The sequence below is a fragment of the Falco naumanni genome, chromosome 1, assembly GCF_017639655.2.
Source record: "Falco naumanni isolate bFalNau1 chromosome 1, bFalNau1.pat, whole genome shotgun sequence".
NCBI lineage: Eukaryota > Metazoa > Chordata > Aves > Falconiformes > Falconidae > Falco > Falco naumanni.
Window position 1 is genome coordinate 9395777 of NC_054054.1, and position 24859 is coordinate 9420635.

Consider the following 24859-nt stretch of genomic DNA (forward strand, 5'->3'; position numbering starts at 1 on the left):
CCCTGCTTAAGAACAGAAAACTTGTCTAATAGGCCCAAGTTGTTGTCTGAAGAAAGAGAAGCAATACATACAAGACCACCATTTGGTTATTCTCTGCTTATTGAGCTTCCAATTAGGATCCAGTTTAGCGTACATCTTGGGCGGGGGTGGGGGGGTGGTGGTGGTGTTGGAATTGCCTTGGTTTAGTTTCCTGGAAGTTTTCTTCCTTCCTCATTGCTTAAGAGCAGATCATATGAAATTAGGTCTCAAAGGTTTTCTAGGAGAATAAACATGTGAGGTGTTCTTTAGAACCATGGTTGCTTCTGTCAGATAATACACCATCACATCTCTATATGGGGATAAAGGTGGGCACTCGTTTGTTTTCCCTCCTTTTACGCTAAGGGTATCAATTTATAATCCACAATTCTTAGCTGGAAAACTTCTTTTCCTGCTCTCTTAGAAACAATACATAAATAGATACAAACAGATAAGGAAATAAGGGAACACAACCTTTCCTTCCTCCTTGGCAACTTGGTACTTTCAAAAGAAAGTCTTTGAGACTTTTCCTGCCACTGACAGCATAAGACTAGACTTCAGCAGCTTCAAAGTCTTATTAAAGTAAATTGGGCACAACAGTTATACCCATTTTCTCCACTGCAATTTTAAGTTCCCTTCCTAAAAAAGAATGCAACTGGGGTGTCTTATCTTCCCCAATTCAAAAAGTCCCTCAAGTCAGAAATAGCCTTATTGAACTCCATATCAACTTGATAGATAAAACAAGAGTATTTAAATATATCCTGCCTCTTTCTCCAACCTCACTGCATCTAAAGAAAAAAAAACTGGTACCTGTCTAAAGGATCATTTGAACATAGCTTTTGGTCATTATAGGTTTATAAAATAAAACAAACATTTTAAAAAGTGAACATCTAAACATTTTGTTTTGATTCTCTGTGGGAGTGACAGAAACAATGTTCATTTCCCCCCCCTTCACATCTCCACTTTCATTTCACAAGAATATCTTATTTAGTTCCACAGTCTGAAAATGACCTTTTATTTCAACAGCTCTGTGGGTTCCACTACTTGCAGAAACAAACATTTTCTTCCTGGCACAATAGCAACTATTTTAATATTCTCTTCAGACTCTCTCTTCATTGCAATCCTAATAAACGCATTCAGGTTTACGATGGAGAGAGATCCTACCCGACAAATGGCAGCAAGGTTACAGGCTCAAGCTAGTGACCTTCTGAAAGCTTGTTTTCCAGAGCTGCCTGATGGGGTGAACATTCCAGTTATGTTATTCATTGAAACAGGAACTCCAAATATTCCCCTTTTCTAAACAATGTCATTTTACCTTGACAACATATCATCACTGGCTTTCTTCCATTCATCTCCTAGGTCAGGAAAGAAAGGTGAACAATTTATCACTCACGAATCCCCGATTTTAATGCAGATATTAACTGAAATTCAATTTCCATTGAATACATATTTTGAATACTATATAAACATACATATGCAGTAGCATTAAAGCACAAAGGCTAAATGTATGTCAGATCTGATCTGCACCGGGATGGAGATACAGCATTTTTCAACTACAGTGCAAACCACTAGTGACTTGTACTTTGCAAATTCCTGATTTTTCTAAAAAGGCTTTAAGCCATTTAACGATTAGAAAGCAAACAGCTTAGCAGGATTTCCAGTTTTACAATTCATTTGACTTCAGCTTGCAAGAGTTAAAAAAGGGTTAGGTCATACAGATTCATTTACTCTGAATACCAAACCTATAACAATTTGTCTGCTTTCTTTTCAGAAGGAGGATTTACAGGTTGGATTATACCCCATGGAGCTATACACAAAGGTGTCCTTCCATCTGCTAATCTCCCTGTTTCACTCTGATATTTCACCTCTAAAATAATCCCTGGATGACAGAGAGAGACTCAATGTAGTTTTGTCCCACACTGAGAAAGCTGATGCCATCACTTCACATGTGTTTGTGTTTCTTATTTGGGTACTATGGCAATCCAAACTTAAAAGCTACCTCATGAAGCTTCAAGGATTCTTTCCTGCCTGAAAAGCAGACAGATTCAGTCCTTACCTTACATCCTACAAGGGCACTTTCAACTGGCCGGGAAAGATTCAGAAATTCAACTTGCTTCAGCACAGAGAATTACAGGGTACAACCCCAAGCAAATTAATAACACACCAAGACTAGGAAAATAAGGTCACAGTGTCTTTGGCATGGTTTTGAATAAGACACTCACAGCTGGTCTGGATTCTTGTGTTAACACTTCCTTTGAAGGCACACTTTTAATTAACTGTGGTAGAAAAAGTGGATACACTAGGTATGGAGAGCAACCTCATGTTCCTCTACCCACTAAGTTAGAGAAGTGAACAGTGTTTGGTTTTATAGTGTCCTTTTCATATAGTTCCTTCCAGACCACTGAAGGAAGCTGAACCTGGGATACAGTCAACTGCAAGAGGAGTAATCTCTATGTAGATGTCAGTGGTTTTCTACAGCTATCACCAAGGAACATTGCCAAGCTCATCCTGCAACATAGGGGACTATAAAATAACAGAAGAACAAAGGAACACTTATCTACTTTGTTTTCCTCCAGTTTATCACAGAGATTTTTACAATATCACTTCATGTAGTTTAGGTCTGTATTTGTGTATTTCCTAGCAGGCAGGCATATATTTCCCGTTATGTTCTGGAAAGCAACTACAAGTATTCTAAATGGTGTTCTATGATACCACATAATCATGTTATTACTGTATTTCTCAAAAAAAAGGAGGATTGCCCCCCCCCCCCCATGTTAAAATAATCTTTTGTTGTCATTTTTTAATGTAACCAGCTGTTTTCTGACAGAATCTACACCTCAGCAGGTACCACTATAAAGGTATTTCTTTAAATAATAATAATTAAATAAAACTACAGTTTTAACTGTAGTTAAATCAGTGCACTCTGTTGACACAATCTTGAAACTACCTTTGTCAGTCTACATAGCCCCTACACACATGTTGCCTTGAACCGATGCAGTGAGGACAATGCAATACCTTTGGTTGCAGTTCTGTTTTGTATGAAGGAGTCTGTAACTGGGAAATGGGAATATATTATATCCAGGACATTCCAACAATGCTGAGAGACTCTACACATCAAAAGGTAATAAGCGTCAGAACGTTCAGGGTCTCAGAGGGTGAAACAAAACGGCAAGTTGGTAAAAAAAAAAATACCCTACAAAGTAAGCAACAGGGTGTACGTGCAAGGATGCTCCTTAAATAGACAGGGTTAGGTCAGCTGCCTTAAGGTCTGAGGTCTTCCCATCCAAATACTGTGTTCTGCAAGTCCGTCACTTAAAGACAACTGAATTATAAATCCACCGATATTTTGTAAGGTGCTTTCCTTCCTCTATCAAAGTCAAAAGGATTTAGTTGTCCAAAACGACACAGTTTAGAGCTTTATCTGCATATGACAGAAAACAAGCCTCTATAAGACAATCCCTTAACTTTAGTAGGAAACTAGAGGGGTTTAGTATACTTCCAAGCAAGCAACTCTTGCCAAGTGGCTGTCAGATCAGAACGCTGCGCAGTATACTTGACAGAAAAGCTAGTGTAGTAACAGCAAGCCAAGCCGCGCTTCAGTACTGAAACAATTCAAACACCGCCAAAAGAATCACACAGCAAGTGCAGCCTGTAACAGAGCTTTTGGGATTCTTATTCATGCATACCTAGACCCTCACAACTGCGATCAGGCACCCTGTTGTTTCAGGTGCTCCTCAAGTTTAGCTTTAAAGTTATACTTAGGCTACCCTTTTAAAATACATGTTTACATTTTACTAAGAGCGGGGGGGGGGGGAAATCCATTACCCCCAAATACTTAGAACAATAGGACTGTAGAAGTATGATAGTTGCACTACAGAAGCACTTTAATCAGCAGAATTCAGACTTTGACTTTTTTCTGTTGTTTGTGTTTTGGTTTTTTTTTTTAAGACCCAGTTAGGGTTTCTTAATAATTTTTAATTTATGATTTTTATAATTCAAGAGCTATCTACACTTAATGCACTTCCCTTTTCCACTTGGCCCTCTCCCCAAGTTGCAAACTAATATGCAGACACGCCACACTGGTGTGAAACCAGGCAAGTTACCAGAATTAGTCATTCTGATGCATATTCTGTTTTGCAGTACAGCTGCATTAGGCAAATGCATTTATATTAATGTAAATGTCTTAGCTGAGACATACTATAAACTGAAAGGAAAATATAAACATTTCGGTGATTAGAACAACAAAACATCTAAAAGGTGAGGCATTAGATGGAAGAGGACTGGAGCCAGAAGTCAAATTAGCTTAAGGGCTTAACTACACCCCTGGAACAAAGTGGTATTCGTTGTTGGAAATACAAAGCAGACTCTGACAAGTCTAATTGATGAATAGAATTCTTGTGTCTTTTACAATAGACCTTTAAACCGCTCCTACTCAGCGGGCTCGAAATGATTTCACTGGGGGGTACAGGGGCTGTTGAGCTCAGATAGCAGATGTTTTGCTCAGCTCGACCGATACCAGAATCCCAGTGAGTTTTGTACTGCATGCTAGCATCCCCCTCGCCCCTCCCTGCCAAAAGGAAAACTTAATCATAATATCAAAGCGAAAGACCCAGGAAACACTTCATATACCTATCTGCACTGTTTAAGAAACTTTTTAAACCAGGTTGCAGGGTCTACTTTCCCCTCCCTGATCCTGCCCGGGCATGCATCGGTGAAGTAAAACCTTCACATGTTCACAATTCCCATATTCATAACTACCAAAATGGAGGTCTAGAAGGAAGACTCTTTCATGCTTAGGTTTCCATATGCCTATCAGCATTTTCTGAACCCTGTAGAAAGTGCTAAACTAAGACAGGTCATCAAAAGTTTATTAAAGCATCTGTGCCTTCCAAGATGGAGCCCACAAATCTTGAATGCAACATTATTCAGCCAATTTAACCAGATTAGCCAGCCTGCTTTTTCCACTTTGTCATTTCTTCTTCCGTAACAAGCTAGCTTGTAGCTAAAGGAAGCCAAGCTCTTTTAAAGCCTTCTTCTTTCACAGCTAGCGAAGTACAGCATTTACAATTGGGAGCTATCATGTCAGAAGCACAGGAGTTTCTCACGGGTCATTCAAAGTGTGCTACACAAACCAAAAACATGAAAATAGAAAGGAGACTAATTAACAGTTCCAAATTTTAGTTAAACTCTATTCAACCTTCTGCTTCTCAGATCCAGCTAGACAGCTAATAAGCCTCGTGGAATTCCAGCTCTTAATTAACACACAATTATTTCTCCAGAAGGATTAGAAGTTTCAGCAAATGCTCAAGAAGTCAGTTTCTACAGCTCAAATTAGATCACTGCCTACATTTAGGAGCAAGGGTTACTGGTCCATACTCTACATGTAGCAACTTTTTTTTTATATGTAATCACATCTTTAAAGGATGCCTGCGTTTCCATTGCACAAAGCTTCCTTTTGTGTGAGCACATAATGCTTCCAGCCAATAGTACAGTCACTCGACATGACAAGATAACAGCCACCAATGTAAGCATCTCGGCTATGTAGGAACTGTTCGAAAGCAGAACAATCTGTGAGCAACCACCTTTCTGAAGGCTAATCCAACACTTTATAGGTCAAGGTCTGAGACTCTCTGCACCCCAGCAAGGAACTGATCATCAGAAGCAAGAGGCCAAGCAATGCAAACCCAGTTACACCAGCAGCTTACACCACTAACTGCCACCAACAGGAACAATGCCCCGTAAATGGGGCCCTTCCCAAAGCAGTCCACTGCCTCTGTTAGCAATTAGTCCTTCCTCAGCTTCTGGTTAAACGCATACAGTCTGTTTTAAAGGGCTGCCTCAGTTTTGTGAGAGCAGAAGGTGTGTATTTTAAATCATAGTGCTGAAGCATTCGTCCTTAATGGGACAGCCCATCTCCAGACTTTTGTCTCTCTTTTCCCCACCTACAGCTGTCTTCAAGCCAAAGCCAACTATCAGTCTTATGGTCATACAGATTTCTTCCTCAGAGTAGATGAGTGCAACCATCTCCCTCTAAACACACTAGCTTTCTTCTGCTCCTTCTGGCTGCAACTTTTCTTTGACAAGAAAAGCTGCTCTACACTGTACATTAATTCCCTACACAATATATTGAGATAACATGTATTAGAGTGCACTATGCTGGAAAGGCTTAGGAGACTGACAAATCAGGACAGCTTTAAACTTAAAAAAAAACCATACGAAGCTCATTCATTGGCAACAACATGCAAATGGTTAGCCCTTACACCTTGTTAATCATTGTCACTACATGCAGAACTGTCAGCCTTTCACAACTCCATCCTAAATCAGCTGTGAGTGGCACACAGCATCACAGAGCTGATGGCAGTTCTTCATTGCCAAGATGATTGTGATCAGGCCTGACTGAAAGCTCCCCAGCTAGGAAAGCTGGGGCCAACGGGTTTGTCTTCCCTGCCTTTCTTCCTCCTCGAGGTCTCTGTGCACCTTGTTCTCCCCAACCCCTCCAAAGTGGGGGTTCATCTGCTTCCGGTAACACTTATCTTGGTTTTGCCACTCACCTCTGCATATTTGGTAGGACACTGCATATTTATCTTGCAGCTTCTTTTTATTTGGGCGTTTCCTATGTTCAAATCATTTTTGTCACCTCTTTGGTGAACGCACTGGTTATATGTGATATCTAGCTATGCCATCAATGCTACAAAACACTCACATACTGGTTTGTTAGCCATCTTGGCATGCTCTTACTTGGGTCCAAGGCAAACTAACATTAAATACACCCTGATCAGTGCACTTAAAATTTGTAGGTGTCACGAGCCTTTGCTTTACCTGTGCCTTATCTAGGCAACTCCCAGGCTAAACAGGTGCTTTTCTACCTGTAGTAGCAAACAATTTCTTCCTACAACCTTTGCCATACACAGCTTAGTGGCAGAGAAATTTTAATACAATATAGGTGAAAGTGCTACTAGGACCAGAGTACAAAGGCAGCAAAAAGCAGTATTTATTTTTTCCTGAGAACAAAGTTCAAAAAAAACCCTGAAGATAACTTTAAAAGCAAAGTGTTATTTCTGATAATGCAATCTAGATAGAAGCAAGGATTGCTACTGTATATACACTATTAATAGTCAAGAGTTCTTCCTGCCCAGCACTGACGCAGTCTGCTATTTTGAAGTGCTACCCCCCTTATTCCACCCACAGATTCATTCTTCAAATCCATGAAATACAGTAGTAATGATTTGTCTAGTATATTTTGTTATGGCTTACCTACTGCGGTAAATGACCCCAACACTACAAAAAAAAAAAACATCAAAAAGATTTCTACTTCAGCAGCAATTATTTTATTTCTTTCTCATTTCCTACATCCATAAGTATTTTAAACACACAGCTCCTATTGAATAAAGAGAATGAGTCTTTGGCCCACATTTTGAAGGCTGTTTGTTTATTCCATCACCCACACACACACTAGAGACATGGAGTTTAGATAATTTTGGATGTTTTAACTAGAATAAGGAAAGTGTATTCCTTGCAAGGAAATCAAACAATATACTCATTATCTGGATGGTATAGAAAGCATGCATTTAATTTAATGCTACATCCTTTTTTATTTCCCTTATACCAGTTTCACTGCAGCCTGCCAACAAAGTTTTCAAGCATCAGTCCTGAACCTTGTTGAGTTTGTCTGGAAAAAGTCTGATGAAGATACAGAAACAAGACAACAAATTTTGAACAGAGGATCTCTAGCTGGGCTCAGTATTCTAGTTGTTGAGGCTCCAGCAAAAACCCAGCTAAAGAGACAGACAACTAAAACAATTGCTTGGATGTCAGCTTTCAAAATAAGCTGATATATATACTTAGTAGTGTCCTTGCGAAAGGAGGGCTTCTCTCCAAGCAAAACTCAATACCTGCTCCACTCAAGCCTCTAGACAGAAATAGTCCCCCATGTAATTAAAAAAAAAGCCAACACACACAACTAATTAATCATCTAAGTTTGCCATAAGAATGCAGCATAACTTATATTCCCCTAAGCCTGTCTCCAGATCCCTGCTTCACCACTGTCCCTGGCCCTGCCAAGCACCCCGCTAACGCCACCAGAGACTGCTGGCTGTAGACCAGCCAGCGTGGGTATACTTCCACCCAGATGAAGAGTCGTGAAATTACTCCAGTCTGGGAGTCCTGAGCACCTGGAGAGGTCACTAAAAAGGTTTTCTGGCTGCTCAGTACCTGGAGAAGTCCTGTAACAGAGTCCATAGAAGGAAGATCTACCTCCAAATCTGTCAGCCTGGCTCCTAATCCCAAGACTGACCTCTCTAGGCAGCACGCTCACCCTGACACCCCTGGTCATGGGGCCCTAAGTCCTCATCGCCCACCACAGCTGGCTGTATGCCAGTTCTGCCACAGCTCAGATGCTTGGTCATCTGCCAAAATCAGGACATACATGGATCAAGCCAAACCATCAACTAGAGGCAATATATAGATCCAGTCACTCATTTCCAAGCTCTCCAAACCCTGTTGCAAACAGGAGCTCCCCGGGCACCGGGGTGGAGGGCCTGCCTTCCTGCACACCGTGGCCGCAGGCTCATGGAGAGCAGAGCCCATTGCAGTGGCTGTGCACCCACCGAGGTCTTGCCCGTGACCACCAGACCCCTGCAGTGCAGCACCCAGCTAGAGCAGCAGCACAGGGGACCTGCACCAAGGAGGGACATCACCTCATCTCAACCCAGCTCGCACGAGATATTGCCAGGGCAGGGAGAAGGAAACATGTTAGAAAACTCAGTGCAACAAAACTCACTTTTTTTGCACAATAGCTCTGCAGGTTTAGTCAGCATCTGAAATCAGCCCTGGGGCTTACCTGTGGAAAGGCCCACCTCCTCTTTCTGCCCCTCCTCCACCTTCTGCTCAACTCGCATGGCCAGCGGTAAGGACCATTTTGGGCGAGAGCAAGTAATTTCCAAGAAAGTAACTGGCCTCAGGCTCAAAAAGCCTGTGCATCTAACAGGGGCTGGTAGCCCTCTAACAAGCATAGAGCCTGGGCCACCAATGGGCAGAGTAGGACACTTGCAAGAGCAGCATGGTGAGGACAGGTACTGGTACTACACTGGATCTCGCTACAGCTCTGTCTGGAGTGCTGTTAGCCCCTGCCTCCCCAGGGTGCCCTTGCCTCCCAGCCACACACCCAGAAACAAAGACACCAACATAGACAGAAATGCAATTAAAAAAAAAAAAAAAAAAAAACCCAAGAAAAAAAAAAAAACACACAACAACAAAAGCAGTCACACACAAGTCAAACATACCAAGGAATCAAACCAGGCCAGCAAGACTCATCAGATGAGTTGACCAGTACTGAAGGACGTGCTTCAGGGAGTCACAAAGACCAAACCCTCCAAACTGATGCCTACAAAGGCAGTAAAACCTCCCCAGCTGCTTTATCAGGGGTGACCCCTAGCAGCTCATTAAATCCTAGCTACACTTCATGTGTGTTCATCAATAGGTAATTGATTAACACTTTCAAGCTGTGTATATCCCACCTGCAGATCATCTTTGCATCAGGCTACAGGTACCCAAAGAAACTAGCCTCGAAGGGGAGTGATAACCACTTACCTGCAGTCAGGTGGTAAAAAAAGCCACCTTCCCTCAGACTGGTATTGTGCTTGGCCATGAGCTTGTCATCATCTTCATTAGGTATCACCACACTGTTCATGTACACAAGGCCCTGGTGGGCCATCACAGCACTTTCACTTAGCCAGAAGACTGGTCCTGTCAGTGTGTGTCCCAGCATCAGTTCCCCTGTGAAAGCAGGGTGCCAGGTTCCTCTGTGTCTCAGGTGCCTGCCCAGCCACTGATGCTACAACAATGCTGGCTGGACACAAAAATAAATGAAAAACTTAGGTAGGGGCATGTGTAACTCAGTCACTGAGTTTGGTGTATCAGGTCTGAAGGAACATGGATGTGGTGGCTGTGGCTGACACAGAATAGAAATTGTGTCAACAGAAAGCTGGCTGCTCCAGATTTTTATTTTTTATATATATATATGGGCAAGCTAAGCTCAGCTGCTGGCTCTTCTTTACTTTTAAACATTGACCAGTACCTTTATTTAATTATATATGCCTTTAAAATACTGTTCATGAAAAACTTACAAAGTTTCCATAGCATCTTGTGGGTGCTTTCCCATTAACGTTTCTCAGACTTTCCATAAAGGGGTGATTTATGGCCTTATTCTACAACCAGCCATCAGAGGGACTTTGAATTCACTGAGACAATCTGCGTGAGTAAACGTTACTCATGTACATTAGTGGTTTCCAAGTCAGGCAATTAACTCACAAATGTTTGCAGGCTCTTTCTTCATTTTTTTCATACCGTAGTCAGGCACAGTATTAATATCCAGCACTGAGTCTAATAAGATTTCCATTACCTTCTGGGGTTAATAATGAACACAGCAGGGACAAAATCAGTATCACTGTATTAACTATCATTAAATAGGGTATCTAAGCATCAGCATCATAGCGACTGGAAAGCTTAGTGTATATAAAAAATTTGTATTTGTCTACTTATCTCATTCAAATTCTAACTTCAACATTAAGCCTTGGATTTTAAAATTAGTAATGTGCAAACACATTGTGCATGGCCAATTAAATTGAACTCCACTATTTCATGTAATTGCAGAAACTGTGAAAACCAGAAGTAAACTTTGTTTCAGCCAGTTTCAAACAAGTATTTTAGATTATTTTTTTTCAGTAATGAAAAAAACACCCTGTCTGAATCAATTTATTTTAAATATGGAGTTCTCTGAAGAATTTGACCCTATGTACGACAATTTCAATTTATATACTGAATCCATACTACATACTGTAATGGTGAAATTAGATTTTACTACATTCCTGTACTACCAGCATGCATCCGTGTAATTAAAATGCTTACAGTTATCAAATCTGAGGCATGTATTATGTCTGGTCTAGCACATGGAAGTCTGCGGCAGAGGGTTCAAGGCATATTCCCCGCTGGCTAACCTCGGGCACTTAATTTAAGTGTTTGTGTGGACAAGTAGGCTCCATACAAACTGTCAAGCCAGCAAAGAAAGACAAGCCCGAACCGCATAAGTCTGAAGTCACCCCCACACATGATAAAATGATGGCAGAACCACATTTTGGGGGAAGGAAGGAAGGAAAAAGAGAAAATGCCTCTCTGTTTAGGAGCAGGTCAATAAAACAGAAGGGGGAGAGGACACACAAGGGATCACAGCTCCCCACGTGCTCAGGGTAATGAACTCACCCAAGCATTCCGATAATCCCATCCGAATTACACTGGGTGAAAGGGAGAAGGGCAGAGCCCGCGTCTCCTGCAGTCTTCTCCCACTACGGACTCAGGATGCACAGAAAAGCATGAGCCCACGTGGACACAACCCAGACTTAGATGTTCCCTGCACATGGCAAGTGCATTCTTCTCTGTCAAAATGATGATGGAAGGAGAAGGACCATGCAAGCACTGGTTAACCTAAAAATGCACAAGTCTGCACAGTTCTGGTCTGAGAAGGTTTATTGATGGCTGGCCTCTACTTGGGAAGACCCGCTACATGGTCATACTGTTGCAACAGACCGCAGCCCCTCCACTTTTAAAAGTAATCCTGCTGTTCTTAATGTGAACCACACACCAACACCATAATTAATACGAGTTGGCATTTATTAGCAGTTTGAGATACAAGACAGTCTACAGGCTTAGAAAGTGTGGCCTCTTAAGGCAGGCCTCTTCAGAAGAAAATGAGGTAACACAGCGGAGAAATGCGATGAGACTTTGCAGCTTCGTAATCTGCTTTTTTCAAGATTGGATCCACAGGTGAAATACACAGAGCAACATGATAAACTTTCTAGGACTAAAGCTAGACCATCCTTGAATACTAAACATCTTTTAAAATCCACAATTAAAATGAAATAATTTCATAAGTATCACAATTTATCTTCCCACATAAATGAGAACAAAATTACTTTTAAATCTCTCAGAAGCAATTTTTTTTCCTCCTTCAGAAACAACCGGGGCTGGGGACGTTTTGAACAAAGGGACTGACAGCGAATACCTGCAAGCATCTGTAACCACGTCCATTTCTCATTTACATCTTTATTTTTCTCATTCTTCCTCAAAGTAATTAAAATCTTCCTTTTGCTGGAAACCCCGTGGGGAATCATCACAGAGGAGTTGCTCTGAGGGACAAATGAGGTCCTGAGGTGAGCCAGCTTCCTCCAGGTCCTCAGTCAGCATCATCCCCGCTGTACTGCTGGCAGTGCAGCGCTCTTGGGAAGCCCTTCTTGGTGTTGCCCCAGCAAGCACCGGTGGCACACGAAAATGCCATTCCCATTGCTCAACAGACTGAATCTAGGCTGGCGCTTCTGCCCAAGGGCTGACTCACTCGACTGATTTCCACCCTGACTGACCCAGCTCCATTTCATCTGTAAGAGTCAAGCTGTACTTTAGGTAAGTGCAGCTAAATCTGGGAGATGATAACTTTATTTCTGCACATCCACTCAATTAATCTGTTCCTGGACTGTCAGTGATAATAATTCTCCAAGAATTACCGATTAAGTCATACACTTAAAATTGTTTTCTAAAACCTATTGTCATTCGAGCACTTTGACAGCGCCTCTTGTCATTACAGCCCGTTACCCTTCAGCACCATCACATCCGATGTAAGGATTTGGGTTTGCTTGTCCGTTCACAGGACTATAAATGTAGCGGACGGATTACCACTTCATATTCTACCTCCTACTTGCTAGAACTTTCCTTACCTAATTTTCCCTCTGGGGCCTTTGCAAACATATATTTTATTTCCTTATTCTTTTATGATGTTTTCTGCAATTCCTGCTCTTCTCCATTACTACTACTGCAACTATTCATTGTCTTTTTGTTTCCATTATGTAAAAATCTTAAATTCCCTCCACACCCCAAATTGTTTAAGAGCCTTCACTTCTGGTTTATATCAGATAGGCTGAAGCTCTAGTTTTCTGTCTTGCTTAATCCTAATTAAATTTTTGGCCCACATACAAATGATGCCTATTACCTCTGTGGCAGCTCTTGCTTTTGACTAATCTAGAAATGCTCATTTTCCTATATATTTTGTACTAAAGGAAGTTGTCTTTAAAGACGAGCACCTTTGCTCTTCAAACACTTAATCAGTGAATACCACGCAGAGATGTAATTTGCTCTGATACAGCCCTCCCTGTGCCAATCCAGGATGAGGAGTTTTGCGCTACCTGCAAACCAGAAGACTATTTAAGACCATTTAACCATGATAGGACATAAATATTCAGATTACAAAATAAACAAGTGAATTGAGAAGATTAAAAAAAAAAAAAAAAAAAAAAAAAAAAAAAAAGAAACCCACCAAAACCAAATACAAAAACAAGGGAGGAAATTAATCCTCATGTAAAGCCAGCTAGTTAAACTGTATTCTTGCTATATAGGCACCATTAGCCAACCCCTGCAGTTTCCAGATGTTTATTACAGGATATGCCTGGACAAATCTTCTTTCATAAAAGCTCTCTGACACACAGACATTAAACTTTAAGTACCTTAACACAAAAGCAGACCTTTTAAAGAGGATTTACTTGAACTTTTTTATATACAAAAACAGCTGGAAAGGGAATAGAATGACAATGAAGTAAAACAATACTTACAGACAACCAGTTAGTAAATCTCCATCTTCTTCTCATTTAGGCACAAAAGTGAGCTCCATACACCATCAGCACCACGTACACAACAGTCCCATTAAGCTCACCATTTTCTAGAAGATTAAGGGCCCGATCAAAAGGACACTGAATTTGCTGGAAATCTCCTTATTTGCTTGAACAACTTTGGATCTGATCCATACCGACTCCATAAGAGTAACTGCTCATAACAACTCAACTTAAAGCTGTAAGAAAACAACCCTAGTTATAACCTCCATAAAAATACAACAAAAAGGAACATGTGCTTTCTTTCTATTTACTTTACTTTCCATAATTTTTAAAATGGAAACTTGCAGCATTTTGCTCCCCAGTATAATACAATTCATTTGGTCTGAGGAAGTGAAAGGAAAAGCAACAAGGCACAGAAGTTTGGTTCCCTATTCTGACATGTATCATTACTTACAGCAAGAATAATTACTATTTTATCTCTCAGTTTGATGCTGAATGAAAAATTATTTGCCAGAAACTGGAGGGACAGTGGGACATACTTTTTCTTTCTAGAAAATGCTCTCTGCATTGCCGGTTCCAGGGTCCTGGTTCTCCATTTCTTTCACATCCCAGCTACCTACGGGCTTTTCTTCACAATTTCACATGTTTATTAAATGCAAGGTCAGACTTCTGTAACCTACAATTTTACTTCCACTTGTATGTAGATGTGTGTGTACATGTATATATATATTGTAGAGCAAGGCCAAAAAATGAATATAGCATCAAATGATAAAAATAAGGAATGTGACTCCAAAACATTTTAACTAAAACTTACACTGGTTGGATACTGACCATTCCTCATTTCAGGCAAGACTTCTACTGTTCACAGTGAGTGCCAGGGAAAATACGTTTCTATCGCTCCTGTAAGAGAAAAAAAGAAAACAACAAAGAAAACCAAACAATCAAAAACAAATGAACAAAACCCCCACATGATCGAAGAATGGCTGTCCAGTGGCTGGCAAACACACACAGATTTGTAGGACAAATGAAGCCGTGTCTATAACCGGGATGTCATCTTATCCCAGGTAAACAAAACTGTATCAAAAATTTCAGTGATTTAAGTGGGACTAGAACAGATGCCAAGTTATGATGCTCTTATATCCAGAAAGGTTAAACCACTTTGTAAATTTTTTTCTACCACTCTCACAGACTGAACGCTATTATTGCCTAATGCCTCATTTGGCAACCAGATGGCACTGAGGAAACCTCTATTCTAATTTTACAGGTATTTTCATAAATTTATGCTAGGCTTTTAAGGTCAGTAATATACGATTAGCATCTTCTATACATGAGCAGGTAGATCTCTCTCTTCTAGCAGATAGAACATGCTGTCTGTTCAGCCGGCAATAACAAGCTGGAGCAGGTTCAAGTTCATCAGACAATCACAGTCCTAGCAGATTAGACAAATCAAGCAACATGGAACATCTACCAACTTCTTCCAAGTCAAGACAGATGTTACCTATGATCCAGCATACAGGGAAAAAGCAGTAAACCTTGCCACTACAAAATTAACTGTATATTCTGAAGACGTTTGAATAAGCCAAATGTGTTTACATCAGACTGTATTTTGGCCATGGCCATAGCATTTTTTGATGCAGCACTGAAAGCTCTAACACTGCATTTTTCATATTGCCATACCACACCAAGTTCCCACAAAAAGTTCCTGGAATTCTGCTGTTAAGATATCCAAAGCAGACATTTCTACTCCTGCCTCACTTCAGTAGGCAGGCTTACAGAAAATCCTTCTCAGATCAGACTCACACACAGTAATGAAATCCAATTCCTGTACAGGACCTTCTTAATCATGGACCTAATTCGTTTTTTTCATAAGGGAGAAATAATATTATGCCCATTATACATATGTGAAGACTGAGGCACAGAAAAGTAAAGCAGTTCCTCCAGATCACCACCACTAGCAAAGCAAGAGCACAATCCTGTCTTCTAACTTTGGTACTGTATCAAATGGCAATTTTTGCCATTCCCTAAAAGCACATAAGCTCTGGAAACTGTTTTATTACAGCAATCACTTCTAGAAATTTTCAGAACCAAATTATTACCCAGAAAGCTCATTGTGGCAGGAAAAAAATACAGCTAGATACAAGTAATTTTTCTAGTCCCATTTTTTGTGATTTCTCAGATTACAATACCAATCAGGTATTACCCTCCCTCTTCCCACAGAGACCACAACACAAGGTGGTTATTTATTACCTAGTGAAAATTCTAAAAAGGAGCACTACAATTTACAGGTTTATATATAGTGTTCCGTAGATAAAGGATTTATGATGATGCTGTAATTTTCTGAATTCTGGTCAAGGATTTTCAGTTAATATTCTTCAATGCTGCCCTGTAAGCCTATAGTTACATTGCAAAATCAATGTATACAAATATCCTTTGGCTTTTCTATCTTTGCTTGCAATAAGAACACGGCACTTCTGAAGCTATTCATTGGCACTTTGGCAATGCCTTAAAGGCTGTTTCTTCAAAATTGTGCTTTTGTTTCTTTCCATGCTGAGCAAAATATGGCAAAGGGTCAAAAGTATAAATCCTTCCTTTCCAGCAAACTGAACATTATAAACTAGCTTCCTGGTCACCTCTGGATTCTTAGAAACTACAGAGTGGTGGAAACTGGGGGCGCAAGCATTCCATGGATCCCTACTCTCAACAGTACATGCAGGATGGGAGAGCTGCAGACAACTTTCTATCACATTCTTGCAGAAAAGGCTTTCCCAACTAAAGCCAACAGAAGACCACAACCAGGAACAGCGATAAGTTGTTCCAAAATATTCCCACTCTGCTCTTGACACTGCCGTTTACAAGGAAGACACAAACCCCTTTCACCAAGGTTTCTCCAATTACAGAGAAATCAATGAGAATCACTGAAAGCTAGCAAACTCTCTAATGCTTTTCAAAGCTGAGAAAATCCAAGCCTTCCTGCAAGATTTCTATCATCTTCCCACTCTACCCTAAATCACATTACATGGCTCGCTTTTCCATTTTACACTTCCCACAACTTGAGTCCTTCCTGTCTTGTCTTCCTTTTCCCTCCTTTTCCTGCAAATCTCTTTACTTCCATGCTTAGCTCACAGAGAGTTATCACAGCAGCCGTGTTATATTTTTCTCCACTAGACTGATTACTTCTTCAAGTCAGCTCTTTGCTTTCTGAAGACAGACGCTCCTCTCGTGACCACACAGCAATGCAAACGACAACACAACAGTAAGCTGCATCACTACTTTTATTTGTAATAAGCACAGCTCCTCTTTTAGCGCGGGCATTACGCTGCTTTTTTTAATCCAGCTGCTGCCTCCCACAGCTGCAGGATTTGCCGGACCATCCCTTCAAAGCAGCAGCTGCTGCAGCTCGCAGCACAGCAGGGGTGCAGAAAGGCTGCTGCCGGGGGAAGGATGCCCTGCACTGGTACTTGGCAGCTGGGAGGAGCAGCCACCGCGGCCGTCCAGCTGCTGTGCTGAGCTCCACCACGGTGGGGTGACCCTGTCAGTCATGGGGGCAACGTTTTGCTGTCTTGAGTGGCGCAATTGATCGGCCTCTCCTGAGAGCTTGGAAGCGCGTTGAATTAAAAGACGTCGCCTCTCGTTACAGACAGGATCGGTTTTGTATTGGCCATTGCTCCCACTGAAGTCGATTGCAGCTGCATTCCCCTCTCCCCCTACACGCACATCTTGCAGCACTGTCATTTCTTTCCAAGCTTAACATCAAGGTTCGTGTAATTACATATAAGCATATGTATGTGATTGTATATGCATGTGTTACTTCAAAAAGATTTGCATAGTAAAGCCTGCAAAATGAGAAAATGCCAGTATTAAAGGAAGCAGGTGTGATTCAGCAGCTTGCTGTGGGCATGTTAGGAGACAGTCACATGTGGCTGCAGACTTCTTTAGGGCACATCGTGCCAGCCCTCCATAAAACTGTAATCACCTCCAGAGCTCTTCTTACCATGCCCAAGTGCTTCGCAAATATTCATCCATTCACGTCAAAAGACATTCAGCAATACTGTTGCAGCCCCTCTTAAAATGAAGATGTTACATGTTACACACGCAAACACAGAACAGCATACAACATTCAACTTATTTGACTACAAGATCTTTTCCTTCCTCATCATGGGATACTGTAACAGAAGCCAAAGTCCTGCAGGTACTAACCAGCTCTGATTCAACATCAGCAGCACTGCTCATTGTGTGCACTGCTCACTCAACAAAAGCTTTCTTGGAAAAGATCATGTCCCAGAACAAAAATCTGGTACTGTTTCAGTCCCTCGTCCCAATGAACAAATTGCAGGGCGGATGGGCGGCAGAGAGGGATCTTCCAGTAACAGATCACCACAGCACACAGGCTCATCAGAAGCAATGTCGTAACTTTGAAATCAAACATTTCTTAAGTCTGGTTTTGCAGCTTGCATACTTCATTAAGAATTTTTCCAACATTTTGCTGAGTGAGGAGTATCATCCCTGTCCCCCGTAGCTGCAAGATCCTGCTGATCAGAGCAACCTTGCAGCTGCGTGAGGCAGTGGCTGCGCAGCCAGCGCCGCCCCCAGAGATCCCCGGTTTAGCACGGACTTCTGGTGAGAGAGACAATCTTTTGGTTTGATTTCTTAATTGAAAAAATGTAATTGTAGCAACACCAGGCCCCGACTTGCATAATGAATACAGTGTGGACCACTGAGATCCATAGCAGAGACTACTCCTACTTCAGCTAATTAAGTAATAGCTAGCAGTTGTGAGCTTTTCCACATACATATGTAAAGCCTCCTGATAAAAGGGGAAGGGGAACTTAAACAGCTCTTTTGTTCTTGTTAGGCTGCAGGAACTTAAGAAGATGCTGAAAAGCCTGGTAGGGTATTTAGCTTTGTGGTTATGGTCTGCTTGCTTTTGCATTTAAGTCTAAATGCTTTTTTAATTTTTCTCTCTTACCATTTGTTTTGATACACTTACACTTTTATAGTGATTTCTCTATACTTCAGTACTCGGGACCTCCTTTTTCTGCTATTCTATGTGGCGTTCTATGTGTATGCTTTTCTTTTTCTACTTTTTCCTGCTTCCCTACCACCAGTGGGAGTAGTAAGTGTATGGATAAGCGTACACAGGTTTCAAATCTATAACCAGCTCTATGGAGGAGCCTGCAAAACCCTTGGTAATAATTATTCTGAGACAGCAATGGCATGGAATATATGAACTTGCACAGTTTCTGTCATGCAGTCCAGCCACTAAGCAGGAGCTGTGAGAGGAGATGTCTGGTACAGATTTTTCAAAGACCAACTTGCAGACTTCTGAGAGTGTGTAAGCTGAGGCTTTCCAAGGACTTACCACTTTGGTGTGTTATTCCTGAGAATGGCAAAAAGCACTCCTGAGACCTCCATCTGTTAAAGTCATTCTTCCAAAATGTGGAGGTGGTAAAATTTGTGAATTGAATGTAGCAATATTTTTAGTGTAGGCAAAAAAATAAATAAATAAAAAAAATATCCTTGATTATTGCCTCATAAATGACTAAGCTGCTTTCCAGCTGGAACTTCCTTAATACTCCAGTTGAGGTGGGTAACACTATGGAGAAGCTGACACAAGCCAGATGCAATTTGAGGAGAAAGAGTGAGCACCTGAGAACAGGGTCTTGTGTGAAGACTCGAAGAGAAAAATGCATTCTTAACTATTGATAGCGAAAGTAACTCCACCTGGAATACGTATAAAACTACAGATGTGCACTCTTTTGCTAAGTGACTATGTAACTGTAACACCATTCTTCCCATCTTTCTCCTTTCACTTCCTAGTAGGTACTATTGTTATCTGCTGAGTAGATGGTATGATGACTGAGATGATACAATTATGCTGGAGATCATATATACATGGAACAATGAGGCCCAAGAATGCAAATTATTCTGGGCAAACAATCGGGGGGGGGGGGGGGGGGGGGGGGGGGGGTGTTTGTTTTGCCAAGCACTACACATATGCTATTATATGGATAAGAATAAAAGTTTTATATTTCAACTACTGCTTTCAAGCTGAACCTCAAAACAAGCTATGCTTTACTTTAAGGCTTGAACTTGCTGTTGAAAAGAAAATCAACAGAGCAATTTTCTTTATCATGAGTAAGTACATCTACCTATTGCTTTGAGTGTATAATAAGAAGCTTACAGAGACTCAAGCAACTGGAGTTTTCCACTGCAGTTTTGTCCTCATTTGCTCTAGTAATCATTCAAGCTTAGCAGTATTTGTTAAATTCAGATACAGGTCAACTGTATTTCAATGAAGCTCAAAGAAATAGGTGCAGCTGATTGAGCTACATCATGAAAAAAGAAATTTACACAGAAAATAGTGGCTTGATGCCTGTCTTCATAAATGTGATAACATTTTGCTTCTCAGCTGATGCAATATCAGCTTTCTATCAATGAAGTAAGTGTCTGAAAGGTCTAGTTAGGTGATAAGTAATTTGCCTTCTTGAAAAGTATATTGTCAAGCAACATCTTCTGTGAAGTTAAGTTGGATACAGATGTCATCTCTCATCTGCAAGTAAGCAAATTAAAAGGAATGTGTATCTTTGACTGGTCACCTCATATAAAGTATTTTTGATGGTTTATAATGTATCTGCAGCACCACAGTAAGCCCAAAGTTCAAGATTGTTATATTTACCACTAATTAATAGATAAAAATAATGGGACATGAGGCGAGCTTATAGGAATCAGGTTCAATGCACGTTGGTTAGTAAAGCCATGCATGCAGATAAGAGTTTTGAAGTGACCAGGACCTTGGCTGGTCTGATCTGGATGCTGTAGAAAGGGTTGAGAGCTTAACTGTGAAAAATAAGAGTTATATTTATTTCAGTGCGGACTTGAATCACCTAAAAACACAGGTCATCAAAACAGGCTCGGTTGTTTTGGGGGTGGTTGTTTGTGGGTTTTTTTGCACTAAACATTGTGATAGACTCTGAAAGCCGGACAAGGTGGGGCAATAGCAGCGTCTGCACCAATCTGCTGTTCCACACTGAACAGCCTCTTGCTGTGTTGAGTGGTCTCCCTGAAACTTGTATGAATGTCTGGAGGCAAGGAAAAGGAGGCAGAAGCTGGCTTCAAGAAACCCCTGTAGAATGCAGATGTAATTCTGTTCTGGACTGTAGCGCATCCACTGCAATTCTTATTCAGAAAGACTCCCAGCACCTTCTGGAGAGGCTCCATCATACCCGATCACTAGTGCAGTACAGAGCATGTAATGAAGTAATACTTTATCTTCATTTATTAAAACAGCTGTCTAAGGTCATAAATACAACAAGTTGTTTTTATCACCAGGAATACTCCCATAAGCATGAGAATGATGATTAACATCGTATCTCCAGTTCTGCTTACATTAGCAACCTCGCAGCAGATGCTTGGCTCCAGCGTTGTTTAAAAGCCATCAGAAAATGTCTTAATCACTGGTGACCTCTGCAAGAACTTTGGTGGCTGCTACATCGATCTGACCCTAGGAGTGCTCCTCAGGCAAACATGCTTTTTTTTTTCTTTTTTTTTTTCCAGGCAGGCTTTTTTTTTTTTATTATTGATTAGCCAAATTGTCTAGCCTTCCTGTTTTGTCTCCTCATTGGCAATTAAGAGAGAAATCCATTGAGGGAGTGGTGGCAGTGAACCTTTCCCTCTGACAAAAATAACCTTAATCAGGCCCCTTAGTTAATTTCTGAAATTGTTCTGTATCGACCTCTGTTTGAAGCAGGATTTTCATCCTATGGCCCTATCAGTAAAACATACACATCTTCCTGTTAGCAAAGCAGGCTTTTTCTAATGGTGACATCTTTTACTTCTTATTTACAATCCTAATCACATCATTGATTCCAGTAATCTTTCCTGCACTAAGAGCTGTTATTAATTCGCTCGGAGGAGAACCTGGGTGGGTTTTGTTGGTTTGTGTTTGGGGTGTTTTTTTTTAAACCTAGACAATGAAAATTAAACCAAGTAATGACAACCTAGGAGATTCAGGGGAGGGGGTGGGAAAGGAAGTCCAATTCTCAATGTGTTCTTAACATCCAGACAGTAAAGAGGGCACAATGTTCCTCAGCCTTAAAACTAAGACCAATACCTAAAATAGGAACAGATCATTCTGGTGACTCAACTAAACAATGGAGATCAGCTGCCTACGCCCAAAGCTATGATTGTTCAGGTTAGGGAAGCGACTGTTTAATTCAAAACACGGCATTTGGGCATCTCCTTACTTGTGTGACTCCTTTTGTGTCTGAACAATGGAAACACTGCACCTGGGTAATGAGAAATGAAGCATTCCCTCACCTTCCCCAAAAAGTTATCGATTTGACACTCCCCACCTCCAAAATGAATGTGTCAATCCTTTGCCTCTGTCTTCCCAGTCTCTTATACTTTCTTATGGAGGGCCAGGACTTGTTTGTCCTTCTTAATGTCAAGTGGTGTTTCAGACCAGGAACCACTGAAAATAACTGGGGATGTTCATTATGTCACCATGACTTCATCGCTACTCTGTGATGAAGGGCAAAAGGCCCTGGCTGGGGGAGAGGGGAAGTCCTGGCCTTGGGGCACGTTCCAGGCTGGATCTGGGGCAAAGCCCCCAACCCATCTGACAGCTCTCCCTCCCCTTGCGCAGGCCTGCTCAGCTTTTTGTGTGTGGATTCGCACACACTCACGGCACGTGTGAGTTAAACGCAAAGGGTTTTTTTTATCTTTAAGATAATCCGTGAGATTCGGTAAACGGAGATGCTAGGAAAGTTCTGGCTGAGCAGGAGTATTATTTACCGTGTGTTCTCCTTTGCCAGAAAATGCCCCTCTGTGCTCGGGGTGCCGAAGAGGCGCATGCGGGTTTTTGGCAGGGAGGAAAGGTTTGACTTACCCAGGTGCCATCCCCGTCAGCACAGCGGATTTACAGACCCGATGTCATCTATTTACATTTCTAAATGGCAGCACGGAGCGAGAGGCAGCGATACGAAAGATTAGTCTTCATTTGGCGAAGTAACCGCCAAATTAAATGATGACAGATGGGGAAAACTAAACGCCATGGTGTCAGGGGTCCGATGATGGCCCTTCGCTTTAGCGAAAGGTAAATATATAAACCTCAGCTGGTGCCTGCAGAAGATATGCGACCGGTTTAAAGACAGCCCTCGGACTTTTTATTTAATCAATACCCCCTATCGAAGAGAGCAGCGTATGGCATTAGAACTAAAACAGTGTTATTAGAAAATGATATACTGCACATTAGGATGTATAATTCATGTCGCCTTCATTTGCTCAGCCCGTCGTGAAAATCCATAAATCATTTTCTCGTTCATGTATTGCCTAAGTGCAATTTGTCATTTTGCATTAGAGGGCTGCCTCAGATCATCGGCGCTTTTAATTCACTGCTCGGGTTTTAGCGCAGCGCGGAGCCTGCGGGGGAACCGGCCGCCGCCTCTGCGCGCCCCGCGCAAAATGGAGCCGGGAGGGGGGGTGGGGGGGGTGGGCTGCACCGCGGCGCTGGCCGCCCCGGGGCTGCTCCCCCCGCGCCGGTACGTGTGTGTGCATATGGATGCACGGACATCCCGCCTGGTGGCAGCCCCCCGCTTCAGGCCGCCCTTACAAAGCGCGCTGCGTGGGAGCGCCCCGAGGCCGCCCCGGCGGTGCGGAGCCGCGCCGGCCCCCGCTCCTCCCCGCCCCCCCTTACCTCCGGGCCCCGGGGGCGCGTTCGGTCACGGCCCCGGGCCGCCCCCTCCGCGTCCGAGGCGCCTGGGGGTCCGCCTGCCCGGGCTGCCCGCTTCCCTCGAAGGCAGAGAGATCGCCGTTCCCGGCGCTCCGGCGGCGGGGGGTTTAGAGACGGGCTGCTTCGGGCCACGGTGAATCCCTGGCCGCGGCCGCGTCCCTAGGGGCGGGCTGGCACGGCGCGGCCCCTCGCCCTGCGCGGCAGCGGGGGCCCAACCGTGCCGTCCGGGTTGGTGGCAGCGCGGGGAGATGCCGCGGTCGCTGCTGCGTGTGGCAGGCAAGGCGGCGGGCTCCCCACCCGCGTCCCACCGGCAGCGGCAGCCGGCGGTTTTCTGACGAAATCCATTTTATTGGAAAACACCCACCGATATCGACCCGCCGGCTGCGCTTAGATCCGCTCTAAGCGCCGAGAGGTGGGCGGGAGGGGGGGGGTGGGCTGCTGGGGAGGACGAAATGTGAGCTGGGGTGCCATTTCCCTGCCTGCCGCGCCGGCCGGCAGCACCGGCGACTCCCTCGCACACAGGCACGGTCGCTGCTTTGCCGCCTGCCCCCCCCGCCCGCGTCCGCACGTCCCGCGGCGAGGCCGCACCGGGCGCCGCTAGCCCACTCCTCAAAGCCGCCGCAGCCGCGCAGCCGCTGGCGGACGTGGGCGCGGTGGCAGGGGTGCGGCGAGCGGCGCGTTCGGCCCGCGGGGGGCCGGAGGGGCTGCGTGGGCGAGGGGAGGCGGCGGGCGGGGGTGTGAGAGCCGGGAGGCGGGGGGGGGCACCGCGGGGACGACGGGCCCGGTCTCCCCGCGGGGCGGAGGCGGTGCTGCCGCCCGGGCGCAGTGCGCCATTGCCGCCGCTGGGGGGCGCCCGCCGCCCGCGATTGCGGCCGCCCGCGATTGCGGCCGCCGGCGGGGGGGCGGGGCGGAGCGGGGCGGGGGCCGCCGCTGCCCACCGGTCCGGTCCCGGGGGGCGCCGCCGCCTGCGCGGGGGCCGGCAGCAGCCCCGGGCGCGGAGCGGCCGCCGCGTTGGACGCCGAGTCTGCCGCCCGCAAGGCGTCGCCGCCGGCGGGGCAGCGCGGCTGTGCCCCGGGGGAGGCGGGGGGCCGCGCCCGCATCGATCCGCCGGCGGTGCCCGCGGCTGGGTGCGCCGTTAACCCGCTTCGCGCCGGGGATGGTGGTGGGGGGCGTGTGCTTTGACGAGCTGTCGGGCCGGGACCGGCCCCCGGCGTGACGCTGAGGTCGGTTTGGCCGCGGCGGCGTGAGTTTGGCCGTGCCCCGGGCTCAGCTGCCCGCGGCCGGGCGCCCGGTGCCCCCGGGGACCCCTTCCCCGGGGCGGACGGGCAGGGGCGCGCCCGGAGGCGAAGGCGGTTTTGCTGCCCGCGCAAGTTTGGGACGCAGAGCCCTGCGTTTCCGCAGCGCAGAACGCATCTGAGGGTATAGTTTATTGAAATGTATGGCAGGCAGCCACTGCTTACTGACG

General features: G+C 44.0%; 1 long non-coding RNA gene across 1 annotated transcript; it reads right to left on the reverse strand.

Annotated features, from left to right (window-relative positions):
- Positions 1–13269: 13269 nt before the first annotated feature.
- Positions 13270–23762, reverse strand: LOC121098647. The gene is made up of 3 exons (XR_005831321.1): positions 23359–23762; positions 22552–22784; positions 13270–14564 (listed from the first exon to the last, which is right to left on the reverse strand). It is a non-coding gene; the product is annotated as an uncharacterized LOC121098647 (long non-coding RNA).
- Positions 23763–24859: the final 1097 nt, after the last annotated feature.